The sequence below is a fragment of the Zingiber officinale genome, chromosome 5A (genome assembly GCF_018446385.1).
Source record: "Zingiber officinale cultivar Zhangliang chromosome 5A, Zo_v1.1, whole genome shotgun sequence".
NCBI lineage: Eukaryota > Viridiplantae > Streptophyta > Magnoliopsida > Zingiberales > Zingiberaceae > Zingiber > Zingiber officinale.
This window is the reverse complement of record NC_055994.1, coordinates 116,225,600-116,242,527: the sequence shown is the minus strand read 5'-3', so window position 1 is coordinate 116,242,527 and position 16,928 is coordinate 116,225,600. Positions and strand designations below refer to the sequence as shown.

The window sequence follows — 16,928 nt, the reverse complement described above, 5'->3', positions numbered from 1 at the left end:
ATTTTGATTTCTGCATTGTACAGTTGCGAGCTGCGGTAAAGTGCATCCATAGTGTGAGGCCGCAGAGCTGCGGTTGCATTTTACTACAACAATTATAATACAATTCTTATATAGCCATATATATAAATCTTATATAATTATAATACAATAAATATGCATCCACAACTACATCACAAATAAATACCATAAAGAATTATAATACCACATACACTTAATTATAAAACTAAAACATTTATAATATCACAAATAATCATCAACACCACAATTTAACAAAATAACAATTCACTTAGTAGCAAACATTCCAAACCAGTAACACAAATTCACTTAATAACATAAGTACTTTCCTAAAAAATATAAAATCGGTAACTCAATCACACAAAACTATGAACTTAGATAATCAAGCAATTGTGCTTCCTATTGTATCTTCGAGAAAAATCATTTCATTATTTGGTCGAATTAGGTCCACCTTGTCTGCAAACACTCTATCAATCCAAACTTTCCAATAAACTCCATCAAGAGGAACGTGATGCACTTTTACTTTTAGATCTGTGGATGCAATTCAACCTTCTATAATAACTTCATCAACACTCCAATGAAGTAGCTTACATTTAGTACTATCAATGATTTCTCCACGACTCAAATTCTTCAGTTGTGATTGTATAACCAAAAAAATATGTAAGTTATATAGAGTTGATTCCAAGTAATAATTAAATAGAAATAATATAGAGCTTTAAATAATACAATTTACAAATGACACAAACATATAAACACAATCTGAGCCACAAGATGCACATATACTTTTAAGAAACTAAATCTTCAGTTGTTGGCTGCTTGTTCTCACTTTGTTTTTCAATTCTCTTCTACCAATCTCTCATGCATTAATTATTTTTGTCCATGAACACAACCTTAGTTAATTACTATGAAATTATCAGAGTTAATGTCAATGTCAAACTGGTTCTAATTCTACCACCCATCAAACTTGTTACAAGAACAAGAAGAAAACAAAAAAAATAAATATATCTACTATCACATGCATTTACAACATGTATTTACTCTACTATCATATAACTTGTTACAACAACATGTATTTACTCTACTATCACATAATTTGAGTATTAGTAGATTACACATGTATTTATAGCTAAGTACAGTAAGTTAGTTACCTGAGTTGTAGTAAGTTAGTTCAAATCCGTGATTTGTCTTATGTTTCTTTGCTCTTTATTTTATTTGTTGTATGTTTAATCAAACTTTTGGCTACTAATAATGTTTACCTCTTTTATAATCAAGTTTAACTTTGTGGAGAATTCTAATATTTGTAAATAGATCTTTCTTTTAACATATGTATAGTTCATGCTAGTAAAATGAATGTTGTTCTTTTCTCTTGATCCGATTAAACAATTTATCTTATATGTTCAATTAGTTTTAACAGATAGGTCTTTTCTCCCTCACTCCTTGCGTTTAATAATAATAGGTCTATACTATTTTATTAGCATTATTTTATGCAAGATCAATGGCATTCAATTAATGAGAAACAATTTTATGATTATTTTAGCTACAACGTTTGCATTTGCAAACCATTTTATAAACTATGACTGATTGTATCATAGAAATTGATCAAATTAATGAAAATAAAGCAGCTGAAATTTGTTTCCTTTCTTCGATACAATTAATATAGTGTTACTTCTTTAGAATAATTATCAAATGCCTTCACTAAGAAAGTGGTCAAGCATATATGAAGAGACAAACCATTGATTTTTTGGAACCTAGGCATTAGTAGATCTAGTTTTAAAGATTATATGCAAGTGATATATGCCACATGTAGACATGTATAGGTGTAAATGTAGCCTTTAAAAAACTTTATTAATTATATTGACTACCATGTGCAACATGCCAAAAAAATTCAAGAGTTTGCATCAACTGTATAATAGATACATAAGTCAAGTTAATCAACCTAAGCAATCATTATAAGAAAACGTTTTATCTACAATATCATTTGCATATAAGGAAATAGAAAAATACAACTTCTAACAATACTTGTGAACTGACTTCCATAGTCTCATCTACAATATCTACTATCTGTTAAAATGAACCATGGAAGCAAAATGAATGTTGGTCGTTATCTATCATTAACTATAGTTAAAAATGGATGTTGATGGATCAAAAATTTTCATCAACTTCCATTGCAGACCATGAAAGCAAAATGAATGAGTTAAACATTTTATTAAGACTAAATCTTGATCTGACAAAATGAGCACGCTAAATATTTCATCAGTTGTGTATTACAAACCTAATTGGAAAATCAGATTTGGGGTGCCTCTGCCTCTGATCTAGAGTTGTGCCTCTATCGCTGAAGGAGCTTGAAGAGGGACGAGTGCTGCTCCTCTATCATTGAAGGAGCTTGAAGAAGAATGAGAGTATACATCTTTGTCATTGATAGAGCTCGAAAAGAGCGAGTGACATAGAGCTGCTCGAAGAGGGAGGGATTGGGGACAGAGTTGATCCGCTATTATAGCTCGAAGAGGGAGGGGTGGCAGAAGAGGGAGGGAAAGGTTGTGCGGCTGTTCGAAGATGTAGAGAGAGTCGGGGGCAGTGCAAACAGAAGAGGGAGGGAAGGGGGGTGTGGTGGTTCAGATAGGCTGATAGGGGCGAGGGCGACGTCGACATAAGAGGGAGGGAAGGTTCGAATAGTCAGAGGCAGTGTCAAGAGCTCGAAGAGGGAGGGAAAGGGGAAGGGGGCGACGATGGGTGGTTGTGGTGGTCAGTAAATCGCTAGGGTTAAGGATCGAAAATGCTTAGTTGGGGTAGAGGACGGGCAACAATTTGCGGTAAGAGAAAAAAATGATTTTTTAAAGTGAAAAACGGGGGAATTTTTTAGATAGCACGGGAATGGAATAAGATATTAACAGCGCATTCATAGTAACCTATGAATGCATTATTAAAAGTATTTTTAACAACGTATCCTGCGCACTGTAGATGCTCTATTATTAATTAATATTAATAGCGTGCATTGAGTGTTGTTAAAATTATATTTAATAGCATATTATTTTTGTATGTTGTTATTTATAAAAATATAATAGTATCCACAACGTACTTTATTTGGTGTGCTATAAAAACTATAATTAACAGCACGCTATAAATATGCGTTGTTGATGACGCATTGTGGAAAGTCATAGTTATTATAGTGTCAGTCTAGATAATGATCCACATTTCGATCTGTATCTTTAGGCAGAACTCCATCCGGCCTTTCTACTAGCCGAAGTCTTCACTGGAGAAAAGAGGTGGGCGTATAGTGTTATAACTTTCTTATTATCCATGTAGAGAAAAAGATCTCCATAAAACTAAATGGAGAAAACTGTACCAAGACTTAGTGCGGAAGTAAAGAAATAAGAAAGGTGAAAATTTTCTTGAGTGGTGTTGCACCATTTTCGAGCAGTTTAAAAAAATTGAAAGATTTATCAGAAGAGGTGATTGCACCAATTTTAACTCAAGGAGAAAAATTGAAAATCAAAAATCAAAAAAAGGCATAAGAAAAAATTTAGTTCGAACGATGGTTGCACCAATTAGAGTGACCCACTTTCATACCAATTGTAGAATTAAAAAAGGGCTAGGGGAGGTGAATACTATGTTTACTTTTTCATTTTTTCAAAACTCAAGAGATAATGCAGCGAAAAAGAAAAAGAAATGAAGAACAATGCTAACACACTTTCTTTTTTACTTGGTTTATAGCTCGATAACTGCTAGTCCAAGGCTCACACTCGTTGAGTGCTTTCGTTGGATAATTCACTAAAAACTTAAAGGTTTACAAAAAAGAATCTGAATATAAAGTACAAGTAAATAAAATCGATACCAACAACATAAATGTGTAGTAGCTTAAACATTCATTGTTGGAGTAGTGTTTTGGCATCATAGAGTAATTTTTGGAGTAGCACGCAAGCATGGAATTCGTAGTAAAATTTGTACTGAGGCTGTAGGGCGAGCCTTCTTTTATTGACCTATCTAGGTGCCTGGATCCCTTTCGATGCCTTAATCAAGGCTGACATAGTGTGACCTTGGCAAAGCTCTATCTGTCAAAACTTATCCTGACCTAGTGGCCCAAATACCCTCCAAGTGCATGAAAGATGACATGCTCCAACCAATCAGATGCTGCTACCTCATTCTGCTGTTGCGTTGGGTTTAGGGCTCCTGGAACCATTCTAGGCTCCTGGATTCCTTCTAGGTGTCTGGATACCTTCTAGGCTCCTGGATTAACTGATTCTTGAATTTAACTCTACATTACAGAGTCAACATAGAATAATAATAATAAAGTGCAAAGTAGTCAATCCAATTTGGACTGTCTGGTCTTGATTTTAGGTTTCAAGTGAAACCTTAGGTCAGATGGATGTCTATTGTTCTCTATCCGGGGGCACGTCCTCATCCACTACTCTCAGGAGATATTACCTGTTTGTCAAACATTCGGTCCTCCAAACCTATTTGGACTTTTGGACAACATTCGATCTTGACCTTTGGGACTTCCCGCTAGACATCCAATTCTCGATTTATCTAGACTTCTGCCTAGTGTCCTTGACTCCAAGGTTTCCCGCCTAGTATCCTCAATCCCTAGGACTTCTACTCGACGTCTTTGATCTGTCAAGTCTTCTACCCAGTCCGCTTAACCAAGACTTCTTTGCCCAAGCCACTTAACCAGGACTTCTTTGCCCAGTTCATTAGACTAGGACTTCTTTGCCTAGCCTCAACTAAGACTTTCCTGCACATTCAGTCAAGCTCGTTAGATCACAACACAACTTAATTTTAAACCTTTTGCCAATATCAAAACTAGGTTTAATTATCTGGTGCTTCCAACATAAACATGCTTCTCTTTCGAGACTCTCTAATAAATTCTTGCTACTCTTGGTTTTACTTCCACTATATCCTAGTGACTTAAGCATGGCGCTTTACTTGAAATAACTTCAACCCCCTTTGACGTGATAACTTTTACCTAGGGTTGTAAACAAGCCAAGCTGAGCCAAATTTTGGGGTGTTTAAGCTTGTGTGTAAGGTAACCGAGCCAAGCCAAACATAAAATAAACTAAGTCTTTGAAATGATTGTTCAAGCTGTAAAATACCGGAAAAAATGGCGAATATTGATAAAAGAATTTTCCGGAATTTTTAGAAATTTTTCGGAAATTTTTCGGAGCTCGTATGGACGAGTTAACAGGGATATAAATGGGGCCCCGGGAAAGCCTGTTTAGGCTACCCCATTTAAGCGAGGAAAAGTTATTTTTCTTTTCCTTTTTATTTGCTTTTTCTTTTATTCTCATTTCTTCTCCATCGCCGTTTCTTCCTCAAACCCACGCCTCCTCGCTTCCGAGCTTTTCGCGACGCCAAGCCCTAACCACCCTTCTTAACCGGCGCCGCAAACCCCGCTGCCACCCTCTCCTCTGCCGACGCCGACGACGCCATGAAACGGAGAGCCGGCGGCTGAGCAGCCCTTCTTCTCCCTCGTGTGCACGTCCTCACCCCCGATCCGTCGGCGTCCGAGCCCTAGCGCCGGCCTCTCCCTCTCTTCTTTCTTTCCGAGCCGCACTGGACGGCGCCACCACTTGAGGTCGAAGGGAGCAGTGCCGCCGTGATTTTACTGCCCTAGCCTCTCCACACATAGCCGAGCCCTGAATTTGGTTCGCCGGACATCCCTTCCCTCTGTACTACTGCCACCTTCTCCAACCGCAGACCAGTGCCGAGCTATATGCTTGATTTATTGTGCCAAGCCGTGCCTAGCCGGACCTTGGAGGGAGCTTGGATTGAAAATTTATTTGGCATGTGAAATGTGAAGGTTGGTTGATTTGAATTGGAGATTTTTGATTCAAGGTAAGCTATGTATATTGTTTTGGTTGATCTCTTGTTAGTATTAGGTTGATATGGATTGGTAACATATTATATTTGAGATGTTAATATGTGATAACATGACTAATGAGTAATTAGTTGTCTTAGGTTGGAATTTCAGATGTGATTGAGGTGCGGATTGTGGATGATTTACATTGAGGGCGGTAGCTTCATGGTTGCTCTGATTAGGATTTTCTGACCACCATTTCTCTGATTTCGAGGTGATAAAAGGATACTCACTATTGGGTAAGTTTAGTTGATTCATGATGGTTATTTGGTGGTTGGTTGGTTCAGATGGATGATGGTTGAATTGAGTTGATAAAATGAATTGTATTAGTTGAGATTGTTCTTGAGTTATAACAATTGGGATCACTTGGAATTGATTCAAATTGGGTTTCCTTAATCGGAAAGGAAATAGGTTTATTTATTTGGTCCTGATCTTCAGTTAGCTAAATGATACTTGTTAGAGTAGCTGAATTGAATATTTGTACGCAGGACCCTGATTACGGGACGATTGTTCTGATGTGAGGATTGTTTATCACAGACTACAGTTAAAGGCGGGTACCTCTTGACTTATCTTTTATGATATTGTCATTTGGATATGCATAGTATTTTATAACTACAAACAATGAACATGTTTGCCTTTGGTATGTCACTGTTTGATATCCATAGCATGTTAGGTTTGTCGCCTGTGATGTATCCGTGCTTATATCTCGTGATTTGTTGCCATGAGTATCTTAGTTTCTAGAGTGACATACCATGTTTTACTGAGGTTAGGACTAGGTTATGGACTTTTGGTTTCAGTCATGTGTATCGAGATTATCTGATACTTAGGTTTTATGCCATGACTGGCTTTTGTACCTCTATTTGTATATCATATATGATTCGTGTACTTAGACCTTGATTCTTGATATGTGCATATTGTTGGTACGTATGTTATGGAAGGAGATATGTTTAGGATCTAGGTTGCTATACCATAGAGGATCTGTATGCCCTAGATCCGTGGATTGACCTACTGATACTGTGGTACCCATATTATGTATATATGGATTTTTCTATGCTGATCAGGATATTCCATACTTATTATGTTCAGGACATAGGTTTTTGATATTCTATCTGACCTGTGTATTCTAGATTTTGGTATGTGACCATCACTTTACAGTACCCATTTTGTATATATGGATATGGTTATGTTGATCAGTTTTTGTTATGCATAGTGACATGCATCATGATTGCATGCTGTGCGATTGTCGGCTCCACTATGGTTGAGCCCATCGCCAGTTACATGTACTGCACACACCACCACTCATGGATTAGTGGTATATCAGACAGGTGTGTGGCGGTTCTGCTGTTTGGCTCCGTTGGTCTGAGGACTCAGCGTGGTAGCCGGCAGACAGTTCCGCTCTGTTTGGCTCCGCTGGCATTTAGTGTAGCAGCGTAGTAGCCGGCAGACGGTGGACTCTGTTTGGCTCCGTTGGTCAGGTGACTCAGCGTGGTAGCCGGCAGAGATACCTCCCCGTCATCGTGTACCGGGAGATGAGAGCTCCCCCATTTATGATTTGGGGTCAGGACAGGAGTACTCCGACAGCATCCCGTCCACTCGGTCACTCATCAGGAGCAGTGACGACAGAGTGCACGGTTGTCACAGCCCTACCCACTCGGTCTCGCCATTTGTGTGTGAGAGGACTGACTGGCGTCAGGGGTGACCAGGACGCATCATTAGCATCATATGCATTGATTGCCTTTATTTGTTTGTGTATGCTGCATTTTGGTGGATGCATTTGTTTGTCATGCATACAGGAGACATACTGCGTATCGGTTTGATGACCCTTTAGATCAGGATAGGAGTTCCTGGTGAGTACAGTTTCCTCAGTTATTTTTCAGTTTTGCATATTTCCTATATATATGATTAGGAAGCTGTATTCCATGTTTATTGTTGTTAGATATATCTTACTAGGCATGTCTATTGGTATTCGCTGAGTTGTTGAACTGACCCCCCGTGGACACTATCTTTGCAGGTACCAGGTTATTTATGGTGTCGCTTGGAGCATCTTGTCTGCTGGTCCTCGCATCACATCAGAAGACATAGCGCTGCCTTTCTGTTGTTTTATCTTGGTATATGAAATTTCTGTATTTCGATTTGTGTTCTGATTTTGTTTCCGGGTGTTATGTTGTTGGTTGTGTAAGCCTAGCCGGCTAGCAGTTTTGTGTTTGGTTGTATTTGGTTTCTGTCAGTTTTTGTTGTGTTTTGGTTTTGGTACAGCCGAGTGGGCTGCTTTACTTTTAACTGCGTGGTTGTGTCAGCCAGAGGCTGAATTTGATATTAACTGTATGGTGTTTGTCTTCTTTTATTGTTATGATTCCAGCCGCATGTGGCTGAGGTATATTATGCCTGTAGATGTGCTTCAGATTATCACCCGTACAGGGGAGGTGCTGCCGAAATTTCTTCGGACAGAGACTCCCTCGGGGCGTGACACAAGGTTGGCGTGATTATTTTTTATGAGCTTAAGTTTGGTTCAAGCTTGGTTTGAACTTGATTCGTTTAGATGTTATCGAGTTCTTAATTCAAGCTTATCTTGAGTTTGGTTCATTTAAATATCATCGAACTTTTAATTCAAACTTGTTTGATTGTTTAAAATTTTTATTTGTTTGATTAATTATTGAGTTTGATAATTTAAATTTATTTGTTCATTTAATTTATTTATTTTATTTATTTATCATATTGATAAGTGTTTTATTAATGAACATAGTTTATGAATGTTGTTCATAAATATTAACAAACCGAACGTATATGTGTTTAAGTTTGTTTGTTTAGTTTAACGAGTTGTTCAGGTTTGTTTATTTAATTGATCTTATGTATATTAAACGAACAAATAAATTCTTACTAAGTTTAACATCAAATTTATTCATGAACGTTCAATTCATTTATAACCTTACTTTTATCTTAGTATCATAGCACTAAGAAACATCAACGAACAAAATAAAATCAATCAAAATATAATTACAACATGCGAATGTGAAGAAAGGAGCACAGTAGATTAGGCCCTAAAGAAGTTATCTTAGGTGATGATGTGAATATAAAAGAAGTCTCGCGGTTGTTGTGTAGATTAATTGCCCTGTGTTCACAATGAGAAAAAAATGACGAAAAAAAAACTGCTAGTCTAGAATCCAATGGGGGAGAGATAAAAAAAAAGTGGACCACAAAATGACGGCGATGATAAGATTTGAGAGATTTTAACGTTTTGTATGTTTATGAAAAACACTTATTTACAATTCTGAATACTACCTTTTTAATTTTTTTAACAAAATAGTAGATTTTTTTTTCAAAAGTTTTGATTGGCCATCTGTACAAATTTTTGGTAGAGAAGGTAGATCTTGCCTTCGAGAAGAGCTAGTGAATGAATGCGGTCATCCTGCACATGGGGAAGAGGAGAACCGCACTAAAATATGAATGATATTTATTAGGATAAGAAATGCATGGAAACCAACTAGATTAAAATTTTAGATATTGGGTAATAATTTTGAAAGTTTGGTTTAATTAATTTAATAAAATTAACTTAATTAACAATTAGTTATTTAATATATATATATATATATATATTATTTTTGATTTTTTTTTAATATAATTTTTTTTGTGAGTGTGTAATGTATTTTATGTATACAAACCACGAATCCTAAACGTTTTAGATGACAAGTGTTGGGTCAAAATATCTACATTTACAGGAAAAAATGGAGGGAAAATAAATGTGAATTTCTGGCAGCATAATGAAGAAAGAATCCGGTTCAATGTATTGTAAGAGATTTTTCTCAATCGATCCGAATAATGAATCCCTCAATTAAAGACCAGCGTGCATCTGCACAAAAAGCAACGTGAAGTTATCAATTTTTTGGGCTATTACTTAATTATTTTACTCCACTTTTAGTACCAGGATTAAAAGATAAAATACAATGTCTCCTAAGGCGATGCGTTGGGTAAAACATGATATATTACCATATGAAATTTTGGAGTCGAAAGCATGTCTCCCCCCTCAGGACTTGCCACCTGTGCACTGATGACTATTAGTCACGCATAACACGGGGGCACGGGCAAGGGCAAGCGAATCTTTTTTGCCACAGGATTAAAAGATAAATGCGCTGCATTTTCACCTCCGCTAACCCTGAGCCAACGGCCAGGCGCGCAGAGTTGCTCACTTTCCTACTGATCCTAGCGACGATCACGGGCGTGACCCCGCGGAGGCTTGAAGACGACGCAGAAGGGTTCGAGGATTTCAGTTCTGCGCTTGGAGTTGGAGGCAAAGGAATTTTATGTTGGGAAAAGCGAGATGGGTTAGTGTTTTTTTTCCTAACTGCGAAAATGCCTTCCTTTTGCCTATGTTTTGAGTGGATTACTGCTTTTGCCACATAGTTTAGTTGGAAATGCTCCACATTCTCATTTCGTGCTTTGTCTTTGGTTGGAAGGGTGTTTTTTTTTTCCTTTGGATTTGATACCAGGGTTCTAATAGTTATTTACTTGAGTCCTTGTCCTGCTGGAACACTACTCTGCAGTTTCATTAGGTAGTCATGATGGAACTGAGTACTTGTAGTTGTAAATGAAGAGAAATTGTGTTTATCTAGTTTCTATTTCATTATGCCTTGTTAAAAATCTATGTTTTTTTTGTTCCTTTTACATTTTTCCATGTGAGATCTCTCTTCATTTAAGAATTCTCTTTTGTTGATTCAAGTTTTTGAGTGATTAAGTCTTCATTTGGCGGGCTAACATGTTAATTAATATCATACATTATTGCCATTAAGAATTAAATCCTGTCAAGTGATCTAACACATTATGTATTAAAGGCGGTTTAAGTTATTGGATGTGGATTACGTGTGTAGAACCCAATAACCCGGTTCGTTAACATTGGTGGGTTGTTAGCGGGTTATGGGCTCAACAAGGGAATGGTCCCTACAGGGCTGGGCTTGTATAAAGAAGAGGAGGCCTAAATCCAATTGGGGCATGCTGAGATTTAGAGAACCTTTTTCTTCTTCTTCTCCTCCTCTCCCCATTGAGATGAGATTCCAATTGTCGCCTATCTCCTGCAGAAAATATTCTGATGCGCTGTAGGAACCTCATTCAATGACAAGTAAGGAACATTGGCATTGGCATTGACTTTGGATTCAGGTCAGTTTATGATTTGCCATTGTTTTGATATGTAATTAGCCATAATGTTGATGATAACTTGATCCTATAGATGCATCATTTAGTTTTGTTAGATGCATTGTAATGCTTACAAATGGTATAAGAGCTTATGATTAGCTTATCGTTGTCTCTACGGCACAAGGATTAGATTTTGGACATGGAACATATGCATCAATTTTGCATTTGATTCCACTTTAGAACAGCAAATCCATGCATATTCGTTGAATCTAGGACTAGAAAATCAACATTTAACAGAGGTTTCAAGTTTTTCGCATTATCCTGCGAAGAACATGAAGAACGGCGGTGGAGTTAGGCTTACCACCGCCATTCTCAGGCATAAAACTATCATGTGTGAGAAGCGTAATTCGAGTTAGTCGATTGATAAGGAATAACAATTGATTGCTAGGTGCAATATTAGTTAGGCGCAATATTGGGTAACAGTCGACTGAGATGACCAAAATTATGTACAATAGGTTTCCAGCTTTATCAATCGATTGCTATAAGGTCCTGATCGACTTTGTTCATAGAATCATGTACAAAAGGTTTTCAGTTCGACTGGAGCATTTGACAAATGTTATCAGTCGATTGCTATTACCTCCCAATTGATTGATGTTCACAAAATTGTCCATGGAAGGTTTTCAACTCGACCGAGGCATTATGAAAATCAATCGATTGTTTTTGGGAGCCAATCGATTATTATGGATGAAATATTGTAAAAAACATTTTGACTCAATTGTGGAACTTGACTATTGTGGGTCAATCGACTATCAATAATGAGCAATCAATTGATAGGGTTAGAGTTGGGCACTGTAGGGTTAGCAATCAATTACTGCAATCGACTGTTGTATCCAGGGTCTAGCACGTACGATGAAATGTTCCTAGTTTTTTTTTTTGTTACATTTTCTTTTATAACAATTCATATAAATATAACTGCGGACGTCACTTGCACATACTTCCATAGTTGGTTCTCAATTTAACGAAGTTACATAAATGATTCTTAAAACATAAAATAACGTGGAACTAAACTAGAAAGTCTTCGGGTTGTACTGCCATTGTTCCGAGCTGACTCACTGGTTAATGCCTTTTGTCTCATTCGTCTCATTACCTGTAAAAGTTAAAATCTGTGAGTCGAGAGACTCAGTATATTTCAAACCGTGTTATGCAATAGTTGGCGCCTATAATCCAGTGTACTAAGGAAAACACATGCTAGGTAACTTAGGACTTGCCTACTCGGATATCGTGGATATGAACATGAGTATAGGCGTCGATGTAGGCATACGAGCATCAACATAAGCATAAGCATGTAAATAAACTAAGCATAAAATAAACATATTCATAAGCATGTACAATAGCATAGGAATAAGCATACTGGCATGACATAAACACAAACGTGACGAGCATGTACATAAACATAAGCATAAATATACTTGCATGACATAAACATACACATAAGAATAAATTTAATCATGAGCATCAGCGTATAAATAAGCTAAGCATGAAAATGGACATAACTACATAGGGTTAGTCAGCTCCTGAGCTAAGGACACCGGTCATAACCCCCGTCCCATTCATGAATACCAAATTACGTATTTATATGGTTATCACAACCATGTTTCTGAAAGGGATCATATATCGTAAAACCTTTTTATAGTAAGGTCGGATTGTTGAGTGACTAGCTATCATCATATGGTCAATTGATCAATCTTAACCATAAAACCATGGTACCTGGTAGGGCTGTAAACGAACCGAGTCGAACCGAGCTTTGGGTTGTTCAAGCTTGTTTGATAAGGTAACCAAGACGAGCCGAGCCGAGCTTAAAATGAACCAAGTTTTTAAAATGAGCGTTCAAGCTTGGCTTGGTTTATTTTTTATGAGTTTGTGCTTGTTTGAAGTTTGGCTTGAGCTTGGTTCGTTTAGATATTATCAAGCTCTCAATTCGAGCTTGGTTCGAGCTTGGTTCGTTTAGATGTTATCAAGCTCTCAATTCAAGATTGTTTGATTGTTTGAAACTTTTAGTTGTTTGATTGGTTATTGAGCTTGATAATTTAAATTTATTTATTTTATTTTATTGTTTATTTAACATATTGAAAAGAGTTTTATTAATAAATATGATTCATGAACATTGTTCACGAATGTTGTTCACGAACATTGTTCACGAATGTTGTTCACGAACATTGTTCACGAACGTTGTTCACGAACATTAACGTTCATGCTTGTTTATTTAGCTTAACAAGTTGTTCAAGTTTGTTTGTTTAATTAATCTTATGTATATTGAACGAACATAAACAAGCTCTTACCAAGCCGAACACCAAGCTTGTTCACGAACGCTTGATTCATTTACAGGCCTAGTACCTGGCGGCAGGGCGTCAACAACTCTCGTCACTAGGCCGTGGCCTAACATGGAAAATCGATATTGGCCCCCCCCTTTGGGGCCTTGTCCCATAAATGGGATCCCTTTGGGGCCTTTTCCCTTACCGTATTTCCATCAAATCATTAGCATTTTGTCATAGTCAACTTACTCGATATTGGGTTCCCTCTAGGGTCTTTTCCTGTAAACGGGCTCCCTCTGAGGCCTTTTCCCTCATGGTATCCTCATTAAATCTTTATCATTATCATTTTGTTAGTCAACTTATCCAATATTAGATTACCTTTGGGGCCTTTACCTGTAAACGTGCTCCCTTTGGAGTTTTTTCCCTCACGGTATTCTCATGAAGTAATTTTCATTATCAGAAGCATGATTAGGGTTATAACTTATCAAATCCAAGAAATGGTTGAGTGCATAACATGTTAAATCCTCAAATCCGTAGCTACCATGTATTATAAAGTTGTCAAAGCATGATTATTGGCATGACATATTAAAACCTAAAATCTTAAACTGTCATGTGTGATACAGTGGTCAAAAGCATGATTAATGTCATAGCATTCTAACCCTAGTATCTGAATCTAGCATGTACCACAACGTTATCAACATCCATGATTTAATTCATAGCATCCAAACCTTAAATCCGAAACTATCATGCAGTATAAAGTTAATAATAGCATGATTAAGGGTATAGCATATCAAATCCAAGAATCTGAAACTTACCTATACTACATGGTTATCAAACATCATCACCATTATAGTATGTTGAACCTAAAGAGCTGAACTTTACATATACTTGCAAGGTTATCAAACATGATTATTTTCCTAGCATATTAAGCCTTAAAGATCCAAAAACTAATATATACCTACAAGTTTCATCAAACATAATTATCTTTATAGCATGTTAAATCCTAAGGATCCGAAAACTTAACATGTAAACCATAAATGTTATCATGATAAGATGTAGGAAGGGACATAAACTTATACCTAAACCTAGACTTCCGTAATTTATCTCTATCACATTAAGGTATCGTAATTAGACATAAGAAGAACATGAACATAAATTTAAGCACAAGCATGCAAATTCATAACATAAGCTTAAGCATAAATTTAAACATAATCCTGTGTATAAACATAGTGTGAGCATGCATAAACATAAACATGGCATAATTGTAAACCTAAATGTAAGCATGTAATTTCATATCGTAAGCTTACGCCTACCAAACTATCATGATGTGAAGCAAGAGTAAATACAAGCATACAAGTCAAATTCCAAAATTACATATAGCATATATGGTCATCATGATGAGAGCAAGTGGTAGCATAACTCAACCAAACTCAAAACCGAAACTCATCTAAGGTATCTAAACATACATGAATTTGAGGAACTAAAATAAAACATGATATGAGGAGAACATGAAGCAATTATGGAGTAGCATCATGATAAACAAACCCTTAAAATAGAATTTAAAACTACTCCTATCATATCCGAAACTTGCAAGGTCTATAACACAATTTGAGCATGCATAGTTCACTAGTTTCTAATGGAAACCAAATAAAAGAACATGAAACCATTGTAGAGCAACCTCATGATGAATAAGCCCCTAAAACAGAATTTAAACAACTCCTATCATATCCGAAACTTGCAAGGTCTATAACATAATTTGAGCATGCATAGGTCTCTAGTTTCTAAGGGTAAATAAATAGAAGAACATGAAGTAATTATAGGGCAACATCATGATGAATAAACTCTTAAAAATAGTGATTTAAAATCAAACCTATAGAGTCCGAAACTTACTAGGCCTACAAATCCATGTGAGCATGAAAAGTTCCCTAACTTCTAAGGGTAAACCAATAGCAAAACATGAAGCAAATTTTAGTACATCATCCAAATAAATAGCTCCTAAAAACAGTGATTAAACCCCTCCTATAAATCTGAAACTCACTAGCTTTATAATTCGAATTGAGCATAAAAAGGGTCTTCTACCTTCTAAGGGAAAACAATTAGAAGCATGTAACATCATGGGGTACAACATCCAAATAACTAACTCCTAAAAACAGAATTTAAACTCCCTCTTAAAGGATCCGAAACTTACACCAATCCCAAGCACTACTAGAGCATCAAAGCTTGTTAGTTTTCAAGTAGAGATGAGAAATGAAACTAAACCATAGTGCCATCTTTTCAAAACCGAAAGGAACATAGGGAGAAGGTATAGAATCTGGAACTTACCATCTATACAAATCATTTGGAGCATAAGGAAAGAACCTAAACCATGGTATCATCCTCCAAAAACTGCCAAGAACATCAAAACTAAAGGGATCCGAATTCCACAAAATTATAGAAACTAACTAGAGCATTGAACAAAGTAGGAAGCATACCTTCCAATCCTTGCTATCAATCTCCTTCCTCTCCTCCTCCCTTTAGAGCTTAGGACTGGTTGCTTTTAGGTGAAGGTGGGAGGCTTTAGGACTTACGGAATTTTGGAGAAGGTGGAGGCTAGGAGCTTGAAGGGTGAGGGTGGCCAAACAAAACCAAAAATAGGAGCAAGGTTTTTTCCCCCCCACCCCTTTCTAAGTTATATATAAATCCCTCTCATCCTTTGAATGGTTCCATAAAAATTTATATAACTTTTATCCACCTTGCTCTTTCCAAATTTTGGATTCTATCCTCTAGTAATAAATTTTTTTGACTAAGTCCTCTTTCCTCTTTTTTTTTTTTTTTATATCCCTTTGGTATATAAATTTTTTATACTTATATAGAAGAAATAAATCTTATACTTATTCAAGTCATATAAATTTGATACCTATTTAAATCGTGAAATTTTATATAAATTCGGAATTAATTAAATTCAAGTAAAACTACCCATTTAAATCAATTTGCATCATATAAATTTTATGCATATTTAAATAGCAAAATTTTATATAAATTCGGAATTAATTAAATTCAAGTAAAACTACCCATTTAAATCAATTTGAATTAAATCTGAATTAATAATAATAAAATAAAAATCTCCTTAAAAAAATGGGTCCCGGACACTACATAAGGAGTATCAAGCGATTGATGATTGAGGGAAGTCAATTGATAATTGGAACAATTGACTACTACTATCTAGCTGAGTTTTCTAAAGCTTTCCTGTATCGCCAATACTATCGCCAAAGTGAGAACTATTGGGTAGGCTTGGGGTATTTGCGTAGGGGATGTATATTTATGCTAAAGATTGTTGGCTCAATGGAAAATCATTTTTTATGCCTTATATATGTTTAAGGAAGCTTGCCAATCAAGTCTAACTTCTTCTTCATGCACATGGTGTGTTGACCCAAAGGAAGACACATTGTGTGAGTGATCAAAAGTGTTGTGAGCAATGCTTGAAACATCAACAAATTAAGGAGGCTCATATATAAAGTTAATCATGCACATAACGTGTTGGCCCAAAGGAAGGTCCATTGTGTGGCAGATGAATGTAATAACGAGCTATTTAGAGAGTACCACTAGTAAGTTGCATTTTAGTCGAAGCACTTAATGTAATGTTGTAC

General features: G+C 36.3%; 1 protein-coding gene and 1 long non-coding RNA gene across 3 annotated transcripts in view; one reads left to right on the top strand and one right to left on the bottom strand.

Annotated features, from left to right (window-relative positions):
- Positions 1-211: 211 nt before the first annotated feature.
- LOC121983166 lies at positions 212-2,821 on the bottom strand. Its single transcript, XR_006112409.1, has 2 exons — positions 2,288-2,821; positions 212-643 (listed from the first exon to the last, which is right to left on the bottom strand). It is a non-coding gene; the product is annotated as an uncharacterized LOC121983166 (long non-coding RNA).
- A 7,127-nt stretch (positions 2,822-9,948) lies between these two features.
- LOC121981446 overlaps positions 9,949-16,928 on the top strand; it is a 57,892-nt gene continuing 50,912 nt past the window's right edge. The window contains exons 1-2 of one of the 2 annotated variants that reach the window (XM_042533970.1): positions 9,949-10,185; positions 10,936-11,014. The gene's annotated coding sequence lies outside the window, so the exon portion shown is untranslated. The remainder of the gene's footprint in view (positions 10,186-10,935; positions 11,015-16,928) is intronic. The other variant, XM_042533969.1, reaches the window with a different exon arrangement.